The sequence below is a fragment of the Pteropus vampyrus genome, unplaced genomic scaffold (assembly GCF_000151845.1).
Source record: "Pteropus vampyrus isolate Shadow unplaced genomic scaffold, Pvam_2.0 Scaffold230, whole genome shotgun sequence".
NCBI lineage: Eukaryota > Metazoa > Chordata > Mammalia > Chiroptera > Pteropodidae > Pteropus > Pteropus vampyrus.
Window position 1 is genome coordinate 230,242 of NW_011889011.1, and position 7,326 is coordinate 237,567.

Below are 7,326 nucleotides of genomic sequence, written 5' to 3' on the forward strand. Positions count from 1 at the left end.
CACCAGAGGGTCTGAAAACTCAGGGAAGCCCTTGCTTGTTCTTCTCTTCATCACCGTCAAAGTCTAAATGGTTAAAAAATTCCTTGGACGTGATATGAAACAAAGCATAACAGCACATGCGTTACGGATCGGTTGTGGGATCTATAAACAACACGTATAATAAAATAATACATGGAACTTGCTCACAGCGAATGTCGAGCTCATGCATCAGCGCTCAGGAGGACTGTTCTCTGATCTGGGAGGGATCAGAGAACGGAAGTCCCCTCCCCGTGCAGTCCCGACTCCGTCGGATGCGATCAGCTCCGCAGCTGAAGTACAATTGGAGCCAACAAGTCCATGTTCATAGAGCCGGGAAGTTTAATTTAGTCAAAGTTAAATTTTCAAAAATATGTAGAGATGAGATGATTTAAAACAAGAACTAGAACAAAAGTAAGGATATCACGATTTTTTTTTTCTTGAGTTCTTTTCTTATGAAGATAGATGGACAAATAGGTAGTAGGCAGGTAGAAAAAATATATCTGTGTCTTATTTAATTTCTTCTTGCTATCTATTTTCTATCCTTCAAATTCTAGAATCAATAAGATACCAGGCACTATATTTTAGGATCTAGAACAATGCCCAAGGCATAGTAGGTAATCAACAAACAGGTATGGAATGAATATTTATTTGTTTATCCTAGGATTTTTTTTTTTAGCTTTATTCTATTGCTTTAATAAAGTGATTTTATTTTAGAATAATATCTTACATGTCAAACTATGATTTCATTATGGAAATCAAGCAGTAAAATATGGATAGTTGGCAGTCAGAAATTTTTAAAAGTAAGTTTTCTATTCACATAGGATGTATAAACGACTTAATAAAATGTCAATAGGAAACACGACGCACAATTCAAAGAAAAGCGAAGACCAACTAAAAAAGATAATTATTTGAAGATGAGATTTAGAACTAAGTAGACTCACTGGGACTCAGTGAGCAGAGGGTTTCCGTATCCTGAGGGGAAACTGAGGAGAATCACCTCGGAAAAAGGCAGAAAGCAGATGCATCAAAGGGTGAGTTCGGAAGGAAATGATGGCTACGACCATGCCACCCTGAACGTGCCCGATCCAGCCTGATCTCGGAAGCTAAGCAGGGTCGAGCCTGGTTAGTACGTGGATGGGAGACCACCTAGGAAGACCAGGCGCAATAGGCGTGAAAAATGAAAACTAAGGGATTGTAAACTGACGAGGTCCTTGCAAGCTGTGAGGTCAACCGAGGGTTGCCTTGCCTTAAAAAAAACAAAACAAAACAAAACAAAAAAAAAAAAACGGAACTAATGGAAGAACTAAGAGGAGGAGAAAATGCAATGGAAGTCTTTGAGATAAGGATCGGATTGAGTGGAGTAAAAATAGATGAAAGAAAACAAAGCGAAAAGGTAAAAGTCTTTGAAACGGAAGATTAAGTTGGCAGGTATCAAAGCATGAACAATCTATTCAGATTTACATTCAAATCCTGGCTCCGTCCATTCATTATCTATGTGTCCTTGGGCAAATTAAGTCGACTCTCTGAGGCTTCATGTCCTTATTTATTAAATAATGATACATGGCACGCTACCTCCTTAAGGGTTTCATAAAATAACGTATGTGAAAATAGCTCGCTAGGCCACAGCGCAGGGGCCTCGCCCACGTTCGGGTCAGCTCACGGCTCAACGGGGCTCCAAGTTCAAACTCGAGTTAACCTTCTCAACAGGCCCCCAGGCCCCAGCTCAGCCCCATCTGTGCGGTGCCGTCCTCTCTGGTTTGGTTGTAAAGGAGATGAGTTTATTTTCAGTTTTAGGGAAATAAAATGGATACATTCCTGCCCACATAGTCTCAAACACCTTTTAAAATGGTAATAAGCTGTTTTAAAATAAAGCACTGGCAACCAGAGCCTTGCGTTCTCTTCAAAATGCACAACTGTCGATTATGTGACACATCGATCCTTGCATGAGAAGGGGCTCAAAAGTTGTCCAGTCTGGCTCTCTGATTTTATAAGTGGGGGAAACTGAGGCATGGCGAGGTGAGTGCTTATGCACGTAGTTACCTGATTATTCACTCGACGAATGTTAACTGAGCACAGGCTGCTGGCACGCACAGCAGAGTAACAGATGGCCGAACGCAGGGCCCGCTCCAGGGCCCGGAGGCCTTGTGCCTGCCCAGGGACCTGTAGCTAGTGTGGGCCCTCGGATGGGATTCCAGCCCAGGCCTTCCGCCACCCTGAGTTTTCTGATGTGTTCGAGTCTGTTTTTACTTATGATGCGGGCTTGGAAAAAAACAGGGCAAACATGGGACTTGACACTCCAGTTAATCATTGACCTGCTGAGCACAGCAAGAGAAAAAGGTTTCAAATCAAATTTTAACCAGAATCTGAGCCAGGCAGAAGAAGGGCACAGGGGCCTCAGCAGGGTCAGCCGACGAGACGAGACGAGACCCAGTGTCCACACAGGCCAGGTGGGGAAGGGATTGGAAATAGGCCTCACGAGGGTCGGAGAGAAACGTCCCAGGATGTGACAGCCTCGCCTGAAAGAGGCTCTCTCCATCCCAGCTCCTGCTTCGTCTGTGCCTTGCTCTAGATTTTAAAATCTCATGTTACATGTGTAAAACACAGACGGAGGAGGGCTGAGAAACACGCCGAGTAGATAACCTCCTTTTCGATGACACGGAGCAGCTTGTGGTACCAGTCAGGTCTTTGCTGTGAGAGACTGGAAAATGTGAATATTCCTAGTTTATAAAGATGGCCCCTTACGCCGTCATCACATGGCACATTAAATTCTGCTTTCAGTTGATGGGGTTCAGGACACACTACCCCCAAAATATGGCACTCCTCGACATACCGAACATTTTAAGCTGAGGGGATTTGAGAAAGTGACACGTGCAAGAAGGGTGCTCTGATCCCCCCTGAAGCAGGACCTAAGACCCTCGTGGGAGACGCGCCCTCGCTGTGCCCAGAGGGAGGGAGTGTCCTTCTCTCGGAGGATAAGGGGACGTCGGAGGAATCCGAACGGACAGGCCTGGCTGAGTGTCCCCGGGTAACAGCCCTTAGCTCAGACCCGTGTGTCCCACCACGTGTTTCCATGCGTTTCCACCCTGCATCAAACCTGGGACGAAGTCACTCAAACCCAACCCTTTCCTCAAGACCTTATTTCCTCACGAAGGTGTCCAGGTCATGTCAAATATATAGTAAATCTATTCATATGCTTTTCTCCTATAATCTGTCTTGGTCAGTTTAATTTTCTGGCCCAGCCAGAAACCTTAAGAGGGTGGGGGACAAGTTTTCCCTCCAGTACGGGGTACGACTTGGGTCCCGCAGGGGGCTTGCATTATTTCTCATGTGCCCCGCTAATGTCACTCCCTTCTGGGGCATCTCCTTTCCTCCGCTGAGCTCGGGATTGATGAGGGAGTCAACAAAGGCATTGCCCCCACTGCCGCCACCACGGCGGGGAACAGGGGAGGTCTGCTCTGCACTGTTTGGGTCCCCCTCCGATTCATATGTTGAAGCCTCGTCCCCCACCACGTGACGGTATCGTAGGTAAGGCCTTCGGGAGGTGACTGGGATCAGATGAGGTCGGGGTGGAGCCCCAGGGATGGGATCTGAGCCCTCGCAAGAACCACCTAGAGAGCCCGCCTCCCCTCTGCTCTCAGCCAGGTGAGGACGCCATCTGGAAGAGGCTCTCACCAGAACCCCCCCACGCCAGCACCCCGACCTTAGACTTTCGTTCTCGAATACCGAGAGAAATACGTTTCTGTTGTGTGTAAGCCACCCAGACCGTGCCGTTTGTTACAGCAGCCAGAGCCACCTGAGACGGGCTCCCGGTTAGCTCCTTTGGGCAGCGCTGGGCCCTCATGCTCTGGCATAGCGACATGACCCAAGCTTAGCCATCTATCTCCTGTAGCTCCGAATCATGTGCGAGGCGGATCATGGGAGATGGAGTCCATCTGGGAGTGACGGCCTCGGGACCTGGCTCTTGAGCTTCCTCCTCATTTCGTGATGCCCGATCTTTTCCCAGCCAGCACGCGTCCAAGTTACAGAATCGGGTTCTGTTGCCAAAACCAAAGATCCTAACTGATCCGGAAATGCCGCTCTCTCACCGACCACCTCTGCGGCGTTTCGGCCCTACCGATTTAATTTGTGAACGCCGGTGCACACGGGCGTTCTAGGGTTCTACAACAGAAGCAGAAAGCGACTTCGCCAACAACTGCAATTAGCGCATTTTAAAAAGATTCAGTAAAAGCTGATTTATCCAACATTTAACTACCCAGAACTTTCCGCCAACACTTCTGCACGTCCCTGGAGTGATGGAAATTGGTGTTTATAATGAGAGGCCATGCAGTCAGGGAGAGGGACTTGAGTCTAGGCTAGACACCCCCCTCCCGCCCCCTACACACACACTTCTGAGTGCTCCTGGGGTTAATGACTTCAATCACAGCCTCAGCTGCTTTCCCTCTGCTAGGCGGCTAAGGACACTTGCTCTGCTTTCTTGAAGTTTTGTTTTGTTTTTTAATTTGGAATTTAAAGGATATAATACACATTTGGGGGAATATATAAGACGCTACATATATGCGCAATATTATTGCTATCCGAATAGATCCGAAATCAAAGATCGAATATTTTGATGAAGTGTGTTTCAATGTTTTCAGTTTTAGAAAACTGGCAATCTTTAAACAACTTTATATCAACTTTTACTAAGGCTAACCTATGAATGAACACTGGGAATATATACTAGACAATTAAATAAGACATCGGCCCAATAACACATTAATTTTATTAACCAGTTACCGAGAAATCCTATTAACCCTCTCAAATTCTGCACTTTGGATTGATTGAAATCGTAAAATGCTTGGATATGTATGAAGGTGTATTTTTCATATTCTTGGCTGCCGGCTATGAAGGCCTTAAATATTCTCCTTGCAAACAGAAGATTCGCACAGCCTCCGTAAGAAGCAGGGAGCCTCCTTGTTCATTGTTTTTCTCCCTGATACGTGTTGACAGCTGATTTACAGGAAGTGGCCTCACTTATTTGCATCTGTATTGATGTGTTTGGGAAGCGGGAAGGGAAGCAACAGATTCAATTTTGATCAGGAAAAAAATGGACTTTACTCATTCTCTCGAGCAACGACTTGAATTCATCAGATTTTTTAACCATTTTCTCTTATACTCAGAATGTGAAATCTCCAAAAGCAGCACGAGAACAAGCACGGAACAGTCACCCACTCCGAACGCAGGACTTACCGAGAGAACCATGGCTCTCTGCTATGACACATATCGAGACATCTCAAATTGATATCTCTTAATTAAAATTTAAAAACTGGCAATAATATATTGACCAGCCAATCAGGAAACTGGGACAAGCCATTAAATATTAAATCCCAAATTACTAAAACGAATGCTTTATACTGTCAAATCATACAAAAAACCTATGTTTTTGATAGATAAGATAATAGACGTAATTATTTTAACTCATACACATTACGGAAAGACTCCAAGTCATTAGCTGAATTTTTTTTTTAAATGATATTTAATATGGTAAATAGAACTCGATGTTATACCGTTATTAGGCATTCAAGTTGGCAAGCACTGCACAGAGAGAGTAGATTTTTAAAAGAAGACGACAAGGCTGTAAAATTCATTTTTTCCTGCATTTTTTGTTAGAAGCCTTCTGATTATAAATGACTAGTTTTTAGAGAAATGGAATGGAGATTTACAGATATGTCACCATGCTACGAGAATTTTTTTTTCACTCGTCTTCCTGAGGAGACTAGTAACTTCAGTGTTTGCTTCCCTTTGCAGATGATAAACGATGCAAATTAGTTAAAATTAGAAGAGAGCTATATAAAAATTGGCCTTGTTTGTTTGTTTGTTTTGGTCTCCCTTCTCTCTTTCCACCTCTTTCCTCTCTTTTAGAAAGAATAGCCACCAAGGTCCTAAGGTGACCGCGCATTGCTCTTTAGGTTAAAATCTGTGCTGAGTTTAATTAAGAAAAGGGTAGCTTTTTGGGTTCACATCTAGACAACAAATAAGGCAAAGGTACAAAACTCCTCAGAGTTCATTCTACTAGACATTTGAATGACACTGAAAAATGATGCATTTAAAACTAACAAATTTCTTGCAGCAACTGGCCATTTTATTTAGATAAGGATAGAAAGGTACAAAATGACAAACGGGGAAAGGGTCAAGTTCAAGATATTTTCAAGTCGAGTATGGTTTGAAAAACAATTAAGGGGGGTGGTGAATACAGGTTTCTACATTATAATCATGCTTTCCCGGAGGACTCCAATTATTTAAGGCAGAATATAGCTAGGCGTTATTCAAGAGCCAGACACAACGTACGTGGGGTGGTCAAGAGTTAACATAAATCAGCACAACGATGATATCGATACTCTTAATTAATAGTTAATGTTTTACAGTAACTTTTCATAATGCATTTTCCTGTTGGATAATAACAAGAACATGTACACATTTATTTTTAAAAAGCATCTGTCAAGTTGCCTTAAAAGCAGGTTGCTATGATTGGCAGAGAAGACGCTTTCTAACAGGCGACACAGTCCAACAAATGGCAGTGTGGGCAAGAGAACATATTTCATACCTGAGAGCTCGTTTATTAAAGGGACCCTAAACACATGCACACACACGCACACGCACACGCACACACACAGCAAATGGATCATCTGGAGAATTCAGAGCCTAAAGAGATTAATTAGACCTTATTTTGTCTTGAACAGATTTCCTAAGCATTTTTCAAATAGCCACATTGTTTGTAATTACCAAAATCACACCTCCATCGGCTGGCCGTAGCTACTTCATGCACGAACAACAATCTGATTGAGCTCTCTTGTTAGGACCTCATTCTTCATTGTAATTAGCCATAATCATAGCCTTCCTGGGTGCATGAGAATGTGCAAGCAACTATTCACCAACTCAACCCATTTGAATATGAATCTTCTCAGTAAGGAGCAATGAAATAGGAGAAACCACAGCAGTTTCTCTAGGGAATTCTGTAAGGCATCTCTACTCCAATTCAAACCCCTTCAAAATGTCCCCTCTCCAGTATCTGGATTCCATTTGCTAAAACAAGGGCGGCTTAATGAAGACAATGGCTTATTATTTCTTAAGTGACACAGGAGGCCCGAGTATTACAGGCTGAGTTCTTTCAGTCTTTGCCAAGGACACAAGGAACAAAAGAACAAGCAGTTGTGTGTGGAAAAGGGAACTCGGACTGGGCAGTACTTTGTGGACCCTTGGAGTAGGACGGGGGCCTCTATTATTCCGGATCTCAAATGCTGGTGCTTTCTTTTTCTTTCTTTAAACCCCCTT

The 7,326-nt window shown here is 43.7% G+C and overlaps 1 pseudogene; it reads left to right on the forward strand.

The window, feature by feature from the left end:
- The first annotated feature begins 1,070 nt into the window (after positions 1-1,070).
- LOC111728820 lies at positions 1,071-1,189 on the forward strand (annotated as a pseudogene).
- Positions 1,190-7,326: the final 6,137 nt, after the last annotated feature.